A 15,954-nucleotide genomic window follows, 5' to 3' on the forward strand; every position below is an offset into this window, starting at 1 on the left:
CTAACTTCTGGTACATGTGATACTCACATGGGAACATTCAGAGAAATAAAATTATTTTTAGGTTACACGCACTTTTTTTTGGGGGGGGGGGGGGGAAGTAGATTACAAAAGTTACTAGTATTTAAAATGCCTTACTGTTTAATACAAAAGTATTGCTTTTCTCAGTCAAGCACATAGGTGTAGGATCCACAAGGTAGTCCTCAATGTTAAGCAAAACAGAAAAAAACAACCTCCAGGTAGTTCTTGGTGGTTGTATCCAGAACATGTTGTGTGCTTCCTTCTTGGTGAAGTAGGATTAGGTTAAATGTAAGAATTATGAGGAAGTTTCTTCAGTGTTGGTTATGGAGTACCTTTGTTCCTGTAACAGAGTAAGAACATGTCATCATATACTTGACTTAAAAAGGCTGCTTTGTTTAAGAAATCTTCAGCTAACCATGTACCAGTTTTGGGTGTAGTTAAGTTGACTGCCTTCTATTTTTGTCTTTCCAAAATGATGTTATATTAATTTTGAAGGTACTGATGTATTTTATATGAGTTTGTAATATAGAGTGTCTATTTTTACACTGCAGAAACTCATACTAAAGCATTATGAATTTTTTAAGGATACTTAAGAGGAGAAATGAGCAAACTTGTCCTCTACTGTTCAGCTTAAAAAAAAAAAAAAGGGAAATTTTGGCTGGCATAAGCAAAAAGGCATCTGCAGTCCTTGAAGTACTGTGTGCACAAAGGTCAATTAAATGGAAAACATAATTTACCAGTAAGTTTTGTCTGTTTATATTCTCCTCATGCTATTCTTAAAACACGCTAAATAAATAGAAGCAGATTTAAGAGACAACTCTCCTTTGTTTACTCTAAGGATCAAGATCTTAAGTGTGTGGAGTTACATACTGACCTGTCTGTACAAAATTACATCATTTGTTTATTTTCTGAATAACACAGAGAACCCTCCTCTCCCTCAAGAAGTGTCTTAAGTCCATTGTGGGAAGAGAGGTCACCTGCTGCAAGTTACTTTCAGCTAGCTTTCCCCCAAGAAGTAGGTATCTCATAGTCGTTTTTGAAGATTATTCTTTACCTTTTGCCTTGCTTAAAGTACATCTGATTTTTCAGGAATTTACCATTGCTTTGGATGTCCTTGTTAATGGAAGTAATTGGTGCAGGGAGAAAAGGAAAATAGTGTTATGTGGAAGTTTGCAAATACTTTCATAAATAGAAGAAGGTGACCTTCAGCTGGGCCAAAGTCTATTTAATTCTTGCTGTTCTTTAGTGTGCCTGTACATGAAAGAATTTACCACAGGCTATTTCAGATTAAGGGCCTTTTTAAAAACAAAACAACCTGAAAAACTGCCCCAGTTTGCAGCTGCATAGTACTTAGCTGACAGCTTTGTCCTAATATAAGCTTTCAAAATCTGGTGCATGATATAACTAAAAATACCTTTGATAGTAGTCAGGATATGAAGAAGTAGCAACATATATCCCTCAGTGCACAAACTAAATGATATGCATATTACTTTTTTTTTAAACTGTGAGGATGGAGGTTCTTACTTGACTGAAACACAGGAGATTCACTCTTGGTTTTTTGTGTGTGTTCATATTCTGCATATATAAATTAAATATGATTGTCAGTAGGCATGTGGAAAAAAGTGGCTGACTTGGTATAAGCCTTTGAAACATGGTGTATCACTTCAGAAATTTTTCCCCTTCCTGCCCTGAAAAACAACACCCACCCCTTCCCACCCCCAATCCCCACAACACTTAGATGAAAATATTCACCAGGGTACATATCTATACCTTTTCAATTACTGTGTGCAAAGAATATTGCTGGGTTATTTCATTTGTAGTATTACAAAAGCAAGAGTAGTTGAATGAACCACAGATGTGAGGTTGAACTAAAATGCTTTTGTATGCATTGAAATACGCACATAACAGCACAAAAGATCTTCTGAAAGGTGAGAAAGAACAGAGGCTATGTTGGAAATGTACCAAGTGTTCTAATGGTTAGGGAAGAATGACATATCTAGATATAAAGAGCCAAAAACAAATTCTCCAGTGTGTATGTAGAGACAAGTGTTGGCTTTCAAATGAGGGAGTGATTGTTCTTCAGAGTTAAGGAGAGCTGGTAGCTGTGTTCATTATCTGGAACTGACTGGATATGTTCAGTACACAGGAGTGTAGAAACAGGCAAGGCAGATTTAACTAGTACAGGTTAAAATTTAATAGGAAACAATGAGTAGCCAGGTGATAATTACAAATGAGGAGGATAGGATCTAATAATGCTTACACATTGGTACCCATTAAAGTATTTTGAAGAGCTTTTTCTTATTCTCCTTGCTTTTCCTGCTCCCAGAGGCGATAACCATTAGCTCTTAAAATGATTTGTGATTATTTTAGCTGTATGGTCTGATCCTGGAAGTTACAATGTACTGCTTACATAGTAGTAAATGTTGATTTAACAGACTATAAACATGCAGTTGTGAGTGGGGAACCTGTCTTTGTCTAAAAACTTGTGTCTCTGCATAAACGTCAGCAATCTGAGCTGATTCATTGCTTGTCAAAAATTCTAAATGAATGCAATGTGATTTTGTGTAAACATATAAGCTGCCTTTTTAGCTTACCTCTAATGTCCTCACCTTTCCACATTGTCTGTGGACTGACATATATTTGTTTACTTTTTTCCTAAGTGCTTGGATTGTCCTGTTAAGAAGTATATTCCTATGACTGCATTCCCTACAAATACCAAAATCAGAGACTTAATACTGTGTGGAACCCCTTCTCCTTCATAAGGCAGTATTACTCTTGCTGCTATTTTCAGAGAAGAGTGCCTGGCTCTCTGTCAAGCTTTCACTAAATGGCAGTATAATTTGCCATCACCTTATTTTCAAACCACCACAGATTTATGATTTTCTCTGGCTAAAAAAAATGTTGTTTTCAGGACCCTTTTGTGCCTGTTAAAAATTTTACTTGAAACGTCATAAAATTTTGGGAAATCAAAAGAATAATGACCCATTATATTAACTTCATAGCATCAGATGTTTAGAATTGTACTCTGTTTAACATGATTTTTAAGTATATCTTTACAAAAGATTCACTTTTGCACACAGTAGTGCGTTTGAAAACAAACAAAGCTGGGGCAGATTCCTGCAGTCTCATATAAGTAAACTGCATCTGATTTGGTGAGAATTACTGTGTAAGTGAGAACAGCAGTGGCCTGCTACTGCATTTGTACACCAGTCAAGTTTTCTGAAGGTAAACTTGTTCTCTGTAGAAATAAATCCTGAACTTCGAATCACTTTATCTGCCAGTGACCTTTAACTTCCTATAAACAGATGTTTTGCTAGTAAGAATAGGGGTTCTGCACAGAACAGTCTTTTGGGTGAAATAATTCAGATAAATGCAGCCCGCAAAAAAGAGAAGACTTTATCTTCTGCACTCTGTTCACATTAATAGTGAGAAAAGCTAATGGGTTTCAGTAACTCATACAAGTATTTGTATTAGGCACGTTACTATCACTCGTTTTCTTTTAAATGAAATTAAACTTTCTGCCAGTCTTAAAATAATTTGATCTACTGCTGTGTCCTTTCTTCAGCAGAGAATTCTCTTATTTTTATCATGTGCCATGACACATACAGAGTTAAAAAACATTATTTTCTTAACTAACTTAAGTAAACTGACTTTGACTTCAGCTTTAAAAAATTTGAGGGATTTTTTTTATCTACACCCCCCTTTATTTGCTCGTTACTTGCCAGAGCCTGCCTGACGCTATTTTTGTCTTTGCCTGAGTCATACGAGTCATACTTGAGTTTATTCCACATCTTCTGCTTTGCTTTAGACAAAGTTATGCATTTAAAATAATTCCATGAATAGAACTTCACAGAAAGCCTGTAGCTGTACTGTTTGCTGTTTTAAGTATTCTCTCTTAATTGTTGTCCAATGTGACCGCTGTTATGGAACAAGTGAGACTGTTCCTGCCAGTTGCCAATGTGCTGGTAAATGCCTGCATGCTGATTATCTGCATTCTTCTTGTTCACACTAGATGACTGGAGAAACCTGTAAGGTAGGAGAGGGAGGCATCTCCTTCCAAATAAACATGTATTTTCTGATTGTAACACATATGCTTCCTAGAACTTGTAAACCTAATTAATATGGAATTATTTGCTGGAGAAAGACCAAGTGGATAGAATCAAGGATGACTGGTTATATGCCTAATCACTCCTATCCATTCATGTTAATATGATGGGAAGGGGACTGAATGTAATCAAGTATTTATGCATAAATTATGATAATGGACTAAGGAATCTGTTATACCACTTTAAACTTGAATTAACTCCACCAAAACTTTAGCTGACTTTCCTGATTTAATGGGTAGAAATTGCCTGATGCTAGTTAGCTAGACAGACTGTATTTAACTAGGCCCAGAGGGGGAGGACTGGTATCTGCCATGTCATAGCTACGCAAAAGTAGTCCCCTACTCCTAACTTGTGTGGTTTCTGTTGACTTGTCGGTAAAGCAGTTTTGTTCTGTGTCTGGAAGGTGTAGATGTGTATGTTTCTGATGCAGATCATCTATGGACCATTGTATGGATGATAAGCAGAATTTACCTTTCTAACACTGGAACATCACCTGAGTTAAAGGAGTAACAAGCAGGAACTGTAAACAATTCTTCAGGTGAATCAGCCCTAAGAAAGAGTTGCCAACTGTCACCATAAACGCACAGCTACTTCACAGACAGTAGAAGAGTCTTGGATGTCTTTGTGAGCGGAATAAATTACGGTGTGTAAGGCAGTAGCTGCAAGCGCTATAGCCAGGTGTATGTATTTTGAAAGGCAAGAGGAGTAAAGGGTGTACAGTTTTAAGGATCTGAAATCTGCTTTTTACTAAGTAAGAATTAGAATGTAACTACATGGTTACACAGTTGTTATTGGGAAATGAATCTGTTAGGGATTGTGCCTTTATCATTAGCTGTTGCTGGTAGAAATGGGATTTGAACTGGATTTCAATTTACCGGCCTTCACTAAAGGGCTGCTTCTCCTTTGTAAGTTTTGTAAACTACCAGTGTAAAGATCCGGCCTCGGAATTCTTAGCAGTTTCCTTTCTTCATTTGAAGAACTTCATGAAAAAGGAAACGTTACTTCTTGGTGGTTACAGATTAACAAGTGTCAGGGAGGGAGATTAAATTGCGGGCTTCCAGATGTCATCAGTGATACCGAGTGGTCAAAACCAGGCACGTAGAGGTTAATTTGCCATAAAATGTGATGTTTTTTAAGCGTATGAAGTATTATTTCCCTTTTACAAAGACTGGGAGGGGGAAGCACAAGAGAGTGAAGCCTTTGGCTTTTACAAATCACTAATCTGAGTTTTCTTACTTGCTTCAGTGCTTCCTCGGTGTCCTGGGCCGTAGGGATCTATAGCTTCCCTGCAGTTGTGAGGGACGACTCACGTGCCGTAAAAAATGGGGTGTGAAAGTTCCGCTGGGCGGGGGGCAGGCGCAGCACGGAGGCAGGAAGGCTCAGAGGCGAGCGGCCGCGGCGGAGGGTGGCGCTACCGGCCGAGCACGCTCACGGGGCTTGCCATGCTGATCCCGCAGCCACACGATTCCCACACGCCTGCCGCTTCGTGCGGCCGCCGCCCGCGGCAACCCGCACCCTCCCCGGCCACCGGCGAGGCGCCTCGGTGGCCGCAGGGGAAGTCCGCAGCAGCGCCGCGTCCGAAGCGGGCCGGGAGAAGGCAGCCCGCGGCCCGGTTAAGACCTTCCCGGCTTCCCCTCGCGGCCTCCGGGCACCGCGCTCCCCCCGGCGGCGGCGGCGGCGGCGCGTGGCGCCTGCGCGAGGCCGGGGCGCGGCGGGGCCCGTGACGCGCTGCGGCGGGCAGGTTCCTGCCGCCGGCGCTCGCATGAGGACGGCGGGGGCGCAGCGCGGGGCCGGCGCCCCCGCCTGAGCGCCGCGGGGTGAGGGGCACCCCTGCCGCCGCCTCTTGTCCCGCGGGGCAGCCCCAGCCCTCCGGACGGCGGCTGCCGCAGAGGTGACACCCCGCGGGCGGGCATCGCCCTCGGCAGCGCGGGCCGGGCCGCGGCGGGAGCGGGGCGGGGCGAGGCGCGGTGCCCGCGGGGCGGGGCCCGGCCGGCTGCCGGGTCTTCCCCGTGCCGGCAACCCGTTCCTGTCGGGGAGCAGCGGGTGTGCGTGGGGCCGCCCGGCCACGGCAGCGCTCTCCGGGAGCGGCACCCGGCGGAGGCGGTGGCGGGCCCTACGGTAGGAGCGGTGCCTAGCTGCGTGGCCTGGCTGGGAGTCGGGTCTGCCCGCGGCACGGGGTGGAGCCGGAGGCTTGGCGGCGCGGAGCCCACCGGTGTCCGCAGGTGTTTCTTCGTCCACGCTGTTCACAGCGGTGCGTGGCCGATTCCGGCACGCGTCTCGGCAGTGCGAGGCGGCATTACAGCAAAACTGCGCTCCGCGAAGTAGAAAGGCTGTGGGTGACCCCCTGCCCTGCTGGCCCCGCAACGCTGTGGCTTTGTGGCGGGGCCCGGCCCGGCCCGGCGGGATAATCTAGCGTGGGTATTCCCTGGAAAACACGGCCACTGGAGTACACACTTCAGTGTGCCCAGATGGCCAAGAAGGCCAATGTCATCCTGGCTTGTATCAGAAATAACGTGGCCAGCAGGGACAGGGAAGGGATCTTACCCCTGTACTTGGCACTGGGGAGGCCGCACCTCGATGACTGTGTTCAGTTTTGGGCCCCTCACTACAAAAAGGACATTGAATGACTTGAGCGTGTCCAAAGAAGGGCAACGAAGCTGGTGAAGGGTCTGGAGCACAGGTCTTATGAGGAGCAGCTGAGGGAACTGGGGTTGTTTAGTCTAAAGAAGAGGAGGCTGAGGGGAGACCTCATCGCCCTCTACAACTACCTGAAAGGAGGTTGCAGAGAGCTGGGGATGAGTCTCTTTAAGGAAATAACAAGTGATAGGACAAGAGGGAATGGCCTCAAGTTGCGCCAGGGAAGGTTTAGACTGGATATTAGGAAGCATTTCTTTACAGAACGGGTTGTTAGGTGTTGGAATGGGCTGCCCAGGGAGGTGGTGGAGTCCCCATCCCTGGAGGTGTTTAAGAGTCGGGTTGACACAGCGCTGAGGGATATGGTGTAGTTAAGAATGGTCAGTGTTAGGTTAATGGTTGGACTAGATGATCTTCAAGGTCTTTTCCAACCTAGATGATTCTGTGATTCTGAGTAACACTTGCTTAGTGTGCCATACGGCATACCCTGCTGAACGTCTGTTTAACTTAACGCTCCATGGGTAGGAGTTTATTAAATGTTTTTGGTTTTGTTTTTTTTTTTTTCCTGCCTTCTCTTATAGTTGTGGAAATCTTGCATAGCAATTATTTCTCCAGGTCTGGGTTCAATTGCTTGACAGAGAGAATATGAGAAATAGGCTGTGTATCAGGAGATGGGGTGATGTTTTTCTTCAGCGTAAACTGTTATCAGATGCTGACCTTTGTCAGATGTTTACGTATCCTGACCTGGATGAACTTTTGTTAAGTATGCTTGCAGCTGTAAACTTTCCATGGTATGTTATAGGGAGAGATGATATTCTTCTATGCACCTGCATGTGCATAGTGTAAAACACTATGAAACTTCAGTACAGCCTTGTGGTATGAATGTTAATTTTTGTGTATTTGTTTTTCCATCATGAGGGAATTAGCTCTCCTACAAGTGTATCCCCACTAATCATATTCTTTTAGAGAAATATGTGTGTGAAGTACCTTTATAGGTTATATTTAGTCAAGAGGCTTCCCTGTTTTGCAGGTAGCTTTCAGTGTGTATTTCACTGCTGCATATAGAGATGGGTGACAGCATGCTGTTGTTGGGATAGCCCCACCTTCTGATTAATCCTTCAGTGAAATCATACTTGTGACCTAAGAGTTTTTCTGGAAATTATACTTCATGGTGTGCATTGGGACTGTGAGTGCAAGTCTGTGTTGGAATATGTTTTTACTTTTTGCACTGGGGAGTGGCAAGATAGTATCCTTTTCTGGAGACCTTCTTAACATCAAGATAATTTTATCACATGCCCCTATTTCAGCAGAACAAATTTTTATTGTTAGTTTCTGATGTCTCAGTTCACTACTGTGATTTTTTTTTTTTTAATGCCAGCATAAATTAAGTACATTATTTTTTTGAAAGCTTCATAAAAATAAGTTTCTTCTTTTATTTTTTTTTCAAAAAGGGAGGAAAGGATCTCAAACCAAGGAGTGGTCTTGGTGTGTGAAGTGATACCTCATCCGTGTTTGTGTGAAGTGATACCTGAGCTCAGGCTTAGCTTTCAGTTCAGGTTTTGGAGATGGCAGTGCTCATACTTAAGTTTTCATATTCAAGAAATTCGTAGAGTGTCTTCCAACAGGAAGCTTTTGAACTTGAAAAATATTCAGTTGTCTTGGTAGTAGATGGTAATGTACAATCAACTGGTTTATATTAGTTAGCTTACTGCTTCTAGGAGCAACTTCCCTGAAATTATGGGTGTGAAGCTACAATTAGAGAGGGAAAACTCTGGAGAAGGCTCCCTGAAGTCCTCTTGGCTTACAGAAGGAGCTTGCTATTTCACCTCATGTTTAGGTTTTAGTCTAGGGTAGACGTTCAACTTGTCACTCAACAACTTGTCAGCAATGTATCTTATGATTATAGACTTTGCAGTCTTTAAAATTCATGGTGATACTCTGCTGGACATATCTGAGAACCACCTGTTTTTTGGCTCTCAATATGTTACTTGAAACTTACTGAATTTCAGCATCTGCGAGCTGCTTGCTCTTAGGAGATTGCTCCTGTGATATGAATTGCTAATGCCAAAAGAGCTGAATGCTGCTGAAGTCACCCTGGCCCTGGAGTATAACTGCAGTAATTGAAGTGTTCAAACTCCTTAAACAACTTTGAGGGGAAGTCAGGTTTCTTGGAGTGAGTGTGAGAGTGCTGAACAATGCAGCTGCTCGTATGAGTGCTTAGGAGGGATTTGGAATGGCAGTCTATCTCTGGGTATGTTTTCAAGCTCTGCCACTATCCACAGCTTAACTGTGCAATATACTGTGCTAAGCATCAAGAAGATTATGAACTGTTCAGTGTGTGTCCTGGATACGTGGACAATTCAGCATGGTTTACATTTGGAAATACAGTTTTGTAAGTTAAACATAGAAAGACTGGAAGTAGGGGGGGAGGAGGGGAGCACCCGAGCATCCTTTCTTTTGGAACAGCTGCAGAGGTGACAGTCCTGAAACTGTCATCCTGAAAGCTTAAATTCATTAAAAGACACATACAAATTTTCACTACATCTTTGAAAAATCTTACAGTTTATGAGAAGCAGGGTGTCCAGGGTTTTGCGTACTGGAGGTAGGTGATACAGTTTTAATTGCTTAAAGTATAATTCATAAGCTAAATGGTACAAATCAAGGTTTTGACAGTGAGAATGTTGCTGAGTGTTTTATGAATTGCGAGATGATTGTGTTTCTGTGTACTAATGAGGTTGAAGGGCTGGAGTTATATTTGAGTAGATAAGTCTGCAACATGGAGCCAGATTTTTTGATTTTCTTTTTTTCTTCTGGATTAAAACCAGGCTCGAGGGTTTGCTTAAACTCAGCTCTGTTGAACTAGCAGGTTTAGATGTTTGGGTTGATTTCTTTACAGACTGACCTTAGCCATCAAGACAGTGTGAGCCAAAGGAGCAGTCACTGGGTTAGGTGCTGGAAAGAACCTCTGACATTTAGCACTGTATCACTGAAGCATTTCCAAGAGCTGGGGAAAGTTACTACGTTCCAGTTGGTGTAGGGAAACGCATAGTTTCTGCTGATTGTCCTTCTCCTCCTGGCTATTTTTATTGCCCTCTTTCCCTCCCTGTGCTATTCACCTTCTACGTGATAAAAGGGTTGTGCTAGGTGGGCAAGGAGTAACTGATTTTTGCAGTATTTCTGTCAATTTAAATCATGCAGTCTTTGAATGTGATACTCAGTGAGCCTGGTGATGGCAAATTTGTCGTGCTTTGAGGAGTAAACTTATGTTTGCCATGCCAGTAACTTTCTAGGAGGTTCTTTCCAGACAAGAAATTAAGTACTGTTTTCTTATTCTGCTTTTTTCCTAGTATAACAAAAAAAAAAAAAAAAAAGACAGGAAAAGAAGCATTTAAAGGGAATCACTATTAGATATTCACAACTTTTTTGGCTACATGTATCAGACTGTTTTTACAGTTAAGTGGACTGGTGGTAATTGGCTGCATGACATAGTTGACAAGCTGCTGTATATGGCTTTGGTGCTTCAGTCTTCTGAGAAGCTTTATGTATGTCATTTTGAATGATTATATGCTGCAGTTTATCTAGTCACGTCAAAAAGTCAGCACTTTGCTGTAATGCAGCAATGGGTAAACTGATCAGCTGATTTTTTTTGTTTCCTACTATAAATATTTATAGCAAAGTGTACAAGGAAAAGACTGTAGCTGATTTTCAGAAGTATTTTTTCACTTTTTCAAGTTTGAAAATTAGACTCTCTTCCACCAAAAAGGATTTTCTTTTTTTTTTTTTTTTTTTTTGGCAACTTAGAGGAGTTGGTTAGCTTTAGTCATTAGATAAAGGGTTATTTTCTCTCATTTCCACATGAAGCTTTACGGTTCCATCTGGAAGAAAAGTATCTCTAGTTCTTTTAGTATCTTAAACTTTTTCTCATGGAAGAAATAACTTTTAATGTACCCTCAGGTACATTATGTACCCTTACGTACACATTAATGTACCCTTAGGTACATTATCATTTTTTGATGATGCTAAAAGCTTTTTGGACTGCTGCATATTAAAGTATTAGGAAGAGATAACTGTTTAGTGTGTGCTCAAAGCCATTCTGTCCTAATTTACAATTTAATTTAATTTAAGATACACCTGGTCCTGAAAATTGTCTCTCTCTGGGCTGTTCACTAGGGCTTTCAATGCCTATGATACTTCCACAAAGTAAGATTGGGGATGGGGTAGGAAGTCTATGTTTTTGTTTCCCAGTGCTTGTAGAAGAAGGTTCAGGAACTGGGCTGGAATAGGCAACTCCAGAAAACAAATTTTCACTGCCACACTAGATATAACTCTTTATGTGTATGGGTTCTGTTTACTAGATTGTCTTGAGTACAGTGTAGGATTTGCCAACTTGCAATTTAGTGAAGCTTGAAGGATTTCCCCAGGTTTTCAATCACTGTAGTTTTAAGCTACACTATAGATAACTAAAACCTTCATGTATTGTACTGTGGATGGAGCTTTCAGCATATGAAATACTTCGTACAGGTAACTGTGGCACCTCAAAATAGTTTGTGAGAGTTTTCATCTAACATTAGATCTCATGTTTTTGTTAAGGAAATTGTTCACATCCAATAACTTTGCTAGTTTGCATGGCTTCAAGATAGAAGTGTTTTCTGTCAAAAAAACAGTTTTTCAGAAATTACTTGTGGTAGTTGTCACTTGGGGTACTGAATTGGGAGACAATACATTATGTGTGAATGAGTAAATGATTAAATGGCCAGAGGGATAATTTAAGGTATAATTTCTAAGCCCTTTGCAAAGGGACAGGTCCTCCTTATGGTACAACAGGATGAGACGGTGGAGGCAGCATCACTGGATTAATAGCAGTGGCCAGTTCTTGACTGCTGTCAAAGGAAGAGCACTGTGCTGTCCTGGTGAATGTTTCTTGTGTAATCTCAAGTAACATACTGCAGTTTTCCATATTGTGCAGGGATATTTGTGGGGTTTTGCCATATTTAGGATGCTGGTTATCACAGTGTTGACCTGCTTTCTACAAGTATTCTGGGTAGTTTGCTTCTTAGTACTGAGATGGTGACTCTTACTGTCATCCTGAATTTTGAACACAGGGCCTATTCCTACAAACATATATCTACTTAGTCTGTTCCTGCAAACAATTTACTTCTATGTTTAAAGAATTAAACCACAAATAGTATTTTGGATTAAGATTGCCTAGAACACAAAGAATGCAGTAGTCTTTTTATATAGTTGTGCTTAAACAGACTTTTTCAGTGTCTTGAAAAAGACTATTTTGACCTATGAACAGCTTCTGAGACTTCAGGGTATGCGAAATGATACACTATCCGTGGCCAGTTTGCTTCTGGTTTAATCTGCACTAGGACTCAGGAGACCCACATGTACTTCTGTCAGAGGTAAAGGTGTCTTTAAAAAAAAACCAGTTTGCTTCTGGTTTAATCTGCACTAGGACTCAGGAGACCCACATGTACTTCTGTCAGAGGTAAAGGTGTCTTTTGGAAGAATACCCCAGAATGCAATCACCTGATCTAGTGGAGGGGTTTGATTTAGCTTTTCTTCTGCCTAGCTTTTATGAAATTTTAAGTCATTACATGTTTTCTCAGTTCATACCTAGGGTTTCTCTATTTAGTTTTTTAATTCATTGTTTTTTGACACAGTTCTGTCCTCTGAACTTTTGTATTGCTTTCTTTTTCGCATACTATGTTGCTGGTTTTTTTTTTTTTATACTGTAGCATTAACAAAGATTTTGCTCAGGTACTTGCTTCCACTATGTGATGAATGAGTACAGAGCAAAGAAATTACTTACTTGCTGTGCCCTTGTTCATGGTTACTTTTTTTTAACTTTTCAAATCAATAGCTCCATGATGAGCATAAGTGAAGTCTGAGCTCTGGCTTTGAAACTACTTTGGGACGTGCCTAGCTTTGGATACAAAGCAAAGCATGAAAATATATAGAGATGAACAATCTTACAGGTTTTACAGACTTATTATGATAGATATACACAGTAAACCTGAAGCTTTGTTTTGTCACTTCATGAATATGATTTGATATGTGGGTTTTGCAACTCCTTTATTTATGATAATAAAATATCTTCTTTTAATATGTAGTGAACAGACTCAAAAACTAGGCCTTTCTTTCTATATAAAGTATATCAGTTAAGAAAATGAATTTTTGGAAAATAAACCCACAGAAAATAGAATATACTCAAGTAGAACAGATTTAATACTATCAATAAACTGTGCATATCCATACTTGGTTTTGATTTTGTTAGTTTCATTTGATGAAAAGAACTGTCTTCTTTGGAATGTAGTTACAAAGTACTTTCAGGAAAGTCCTGGTATTAACCAGGGTAAATTTCAGAGGTGTTTGGCTTTTTTAAGGACTCTATTTTCTGTGGGGTTTTTTTTGTTTTTCTTGTGTGTGGTTGTGTGGACTTTGGGGTGGGGGGGGGGGGGGCGCGCAGGGAGGTGTGTTAAGAAAAGAAAATACAAAGATACTTAAGTTTTTTAGTTACGCTTACCCTTCTAAGATAGGCACATTCCATGTTAAAATATTTTGGTCAGTTGAAGCATGTGATTTCTGTTTATGTCAAATCAGATCATCTTCCAGATTCAGTAGCAGATAGATTATCTTTGTTTTCCCTAACAGAGAGTTCTAATAGCAGGATTTTAGCATAACAACTGTTTTTTTTTTTCAGCCTCCATGATCTTGAGAAATAGATTTTATCTGGCATGCTCTGTAAATACTTGGTTTTGTGGAAGAGTCGTCTTGCCCTGTCTGACTAGTACTGCTCCCTTTGCTTTCTATTAGCTTGCCAGATACTGGTAGATTTGTCTTCTGTGGCAGTTGTTTGAAAACATACTTTTTGGGGAGATTTTCTATTGCAAGACAATGGGCTTGATGGTAAGACAGTCTGGTATAATTCCCAAATATAGATATATATTTTAAATGTATATACAAAAACCCTAGAGTTTCAGTGGGGAAAAAAGCAACCATGAAAGCAGAGCTGCTGTTGGTTTAAATAAAAGTTTTGAGCCTCAGATGTGAGGTTGCTATGTGTTTAACATATGGGAATTTCTTTCAGATGTGGTGTTATCAAAATGACAATGAAAGTGCTCAGCACTGACATATTGTAGTAGTGACTATGCATTTTTTCATACTGTGATTGTAAGTTAAGAGTAAAGATTGGAGTTTGATTTTCTGTCTGCCTTCCTTACTGTCCATTAGTGATTAATGGGAGACAAAAGGGAAAACAATTTAAAGTGAATACACTTAACTGCAGGTTCTGGTGCAGTTGAGCCATGCATTGCTGTACTGAGTTTAATTTGATTTCTTCAATTTTATGTAAAGATGGCTGTTCAGAGCATGTAGAAATTCCACCTGGATGGCTTGCAGTAAATAAGGGGTATACTCACTTCTCCCTGAAATACATGCACCAGTTTAAGTACCAGAATCTTAAAGAAGATGCAAAAAGAGCTATGTGACGGTGCATGCAAAGTATTTGATTAGTAACGTTTACTTTTTTTAAATTCCCTCTTTCCATTATTAGGTAGTTGATGAAGAGTAAATTTGATGATTAGGTGGCTTTCTACTGTAGTATGAAGTTTCTCATATTTGTGTGGAAATGAAAAAGTATTCCTCTAAGAGAGAAGATGTAAACAAGGGAAGTGGAACAGGCACTGGCCTGATTTTAGTGAAGGGGATTTTTATTTATTTGCTTATTTTTTAAACAGATGACATTTTAGGTTTCTCTTCCCCTAAAGCGATGGATTTAGGATCACAAGAGTAAATGAATGTCTAAAATGGGAATGAGACACTGTTTTCTGGAAGAATCGGGAGCTGGTTTTGAATGTTCATCAGCTACAGATAGGTGAGATCAAGGAAAAAGAGAGGGCTTTGTTTGTTGTCCCTAGTGAAGTGTTTGGACAAGAAATATCGTGAGTACTTGATGTGTGATCTTCAGGGGTTGCAGGGAGGGAGGAAACCCCAAACCTGGCAGTCAGCAAAGAAAAGCCCAAATCTAGAAGTTTCTTCATCCACATGAGAAGAAATGGGGCTGAGGCTTTTTATAAAAGAGGATAGCAACATCTGGATTCTGGTCATAATCCCTTTATGTTTTCTTGCAGAAGCCCTGAGGTCCAGTCACCTGTGCTAGCAGAATGGTATTAAGAGCATAGTACTAGAGTTACTAATTCATCTTTCACCCACCTTGCAGGTTGCTAACTAACTTGTGTCAGTAATATTTCCTCTGAATCCTGTTAAAAGGTCTGACCAGAATTACTGCTGGCTTGGAGAAGCTAAGCATCTTGCTGTTCTTCTAATGCATGTAACTTAGTATTCAGGCAGATGGTGCACTTACGAGTCCTCTGTAGTCTAACAGGCACTTCCAGTAATACCTAATAGACATGCCTGAATGTGAGGTCTGAATGAAATGGTGCCAGTTCATTTCTTTAGCTATTGTTTTGAGCAAAAGAAAATTGGTGATAGTGCTTGCCATTTTGTGCAGTAGCTTTGTGGTTAGAGCACTTACCCAAGTCCATGGGTTCCATGTTACTCTGTTTCATTTCAGCACATTCCAAAACTTACATGAAGGGTAAATATTGGGGGGAGGGGGGGATATCCTCTTCCCTTTCACAGGAGCTTTGCCAGTGAGTGGCAAAGTTTCATAGGGCTAAAAAGACGGATCAGCAGAGAAGGTGAGTCTTTGGCTCAGTGACAAAGACTTCGCCTAGGAGGGAGGCAAATACATGTCATATAAGGCATGTCTTTGTTTTTCTTGGGAGAAAGGAAAAGGTGAAAAATTATATATAACTTCTCGCAGTCCATTTAATTTATCTTAGTGTTGGTAGCATTACTGCAGTGAGTGCAGCATTCTGCTTTGGAACTTCACCTGTCTGGAGAAATTTCCTTCGAAGAAGCTACTTGTTTCCCCTGTGCAGGTGAGAGGATGGTAGGAATAATGTTCCACAGACAGTGGGAAAAGGCAGACGGAGATTGCACAGAATCTAGCATATATCAGTTTGAAGTTTAACTAGTCAACACACCCTGCTCCCCTCTGTTCCCCCTCCAACTTGAGGATTATTTTTTTTAATTGTTGGTTTTGGACTTTTAAATGCAGAAATGCTGATGCTAATTTACCCACTGCTCTGCTACCACTGGTAGGCAAGTGACATCAAATGTGTGTTAA

At 40.9% G+C, this 15,954-nt stretch overlaps 1 protein-coding gene and 1 long non-coding RNA gene across 12 annotated transcripts in view; one reads left to right on the forward strand and one right to left on the reverse strand.

Annotated features, from left to right (window-relative positions):
* Nucleotides 1-122: 122 nt before the first annotated feature.
* LOC141937634 (uncharacterized) lies at nucleotides 123-5,767 on the reverse strand. Its single transcript, XR_012627022.1, has 2 exons — nucleotides 5,361-5,767; nucleotides 123-358 (listed from the first exon to the last, which is right to left on the reverse strand). It is a non-coding gene; the product is annotated as an uncharacterized LOC141937634 (long non-coding RNA).
* AGTPBP1 (ATP/GTP binding carboxypeptidase 1) overlaps nucleotides 5,721-15,954 on the forward strand; it is a 74,932-nt gene continuing 64,698 nt past the window's right edge. For 2 of the 11 annotated variants that reach the window (XM_074855605.1, XM_074855604.1), the window contains exon 1: nucleotides 13,245-15,706. The gene's annotated coding sequence lies outside the window, so the exon portion shown is untranslated. Of the gene's footprint in view, nucleotides 5,737-5,830; nucleotides 6,016-6,155; nucleotides 6,243-13,241; nucleotides 15,707-15,954 lie in introns of those variants that run through there. The other 9 variants (XM_074855594.1, XM_074855602.1, XM_074855595.1 and 6 more) reach the window with 8 other exon arrangements.

The sequence above is a fragment of the Strix uralensis genome, chromosome Z (genome assembly GCF_047716275.1).
Source record: "Strix uralensis isolate ZFMK-TIS-50842 chromosome Z, bStrUra1, whole genome shotgun sequence".
NCBI classification, from domain to species: domain Eukaryota; kingdom Metazoa; phylum Chordata; class Aves; order Strigiformes; family Strigidae; genus Strix; species Strix uralensis.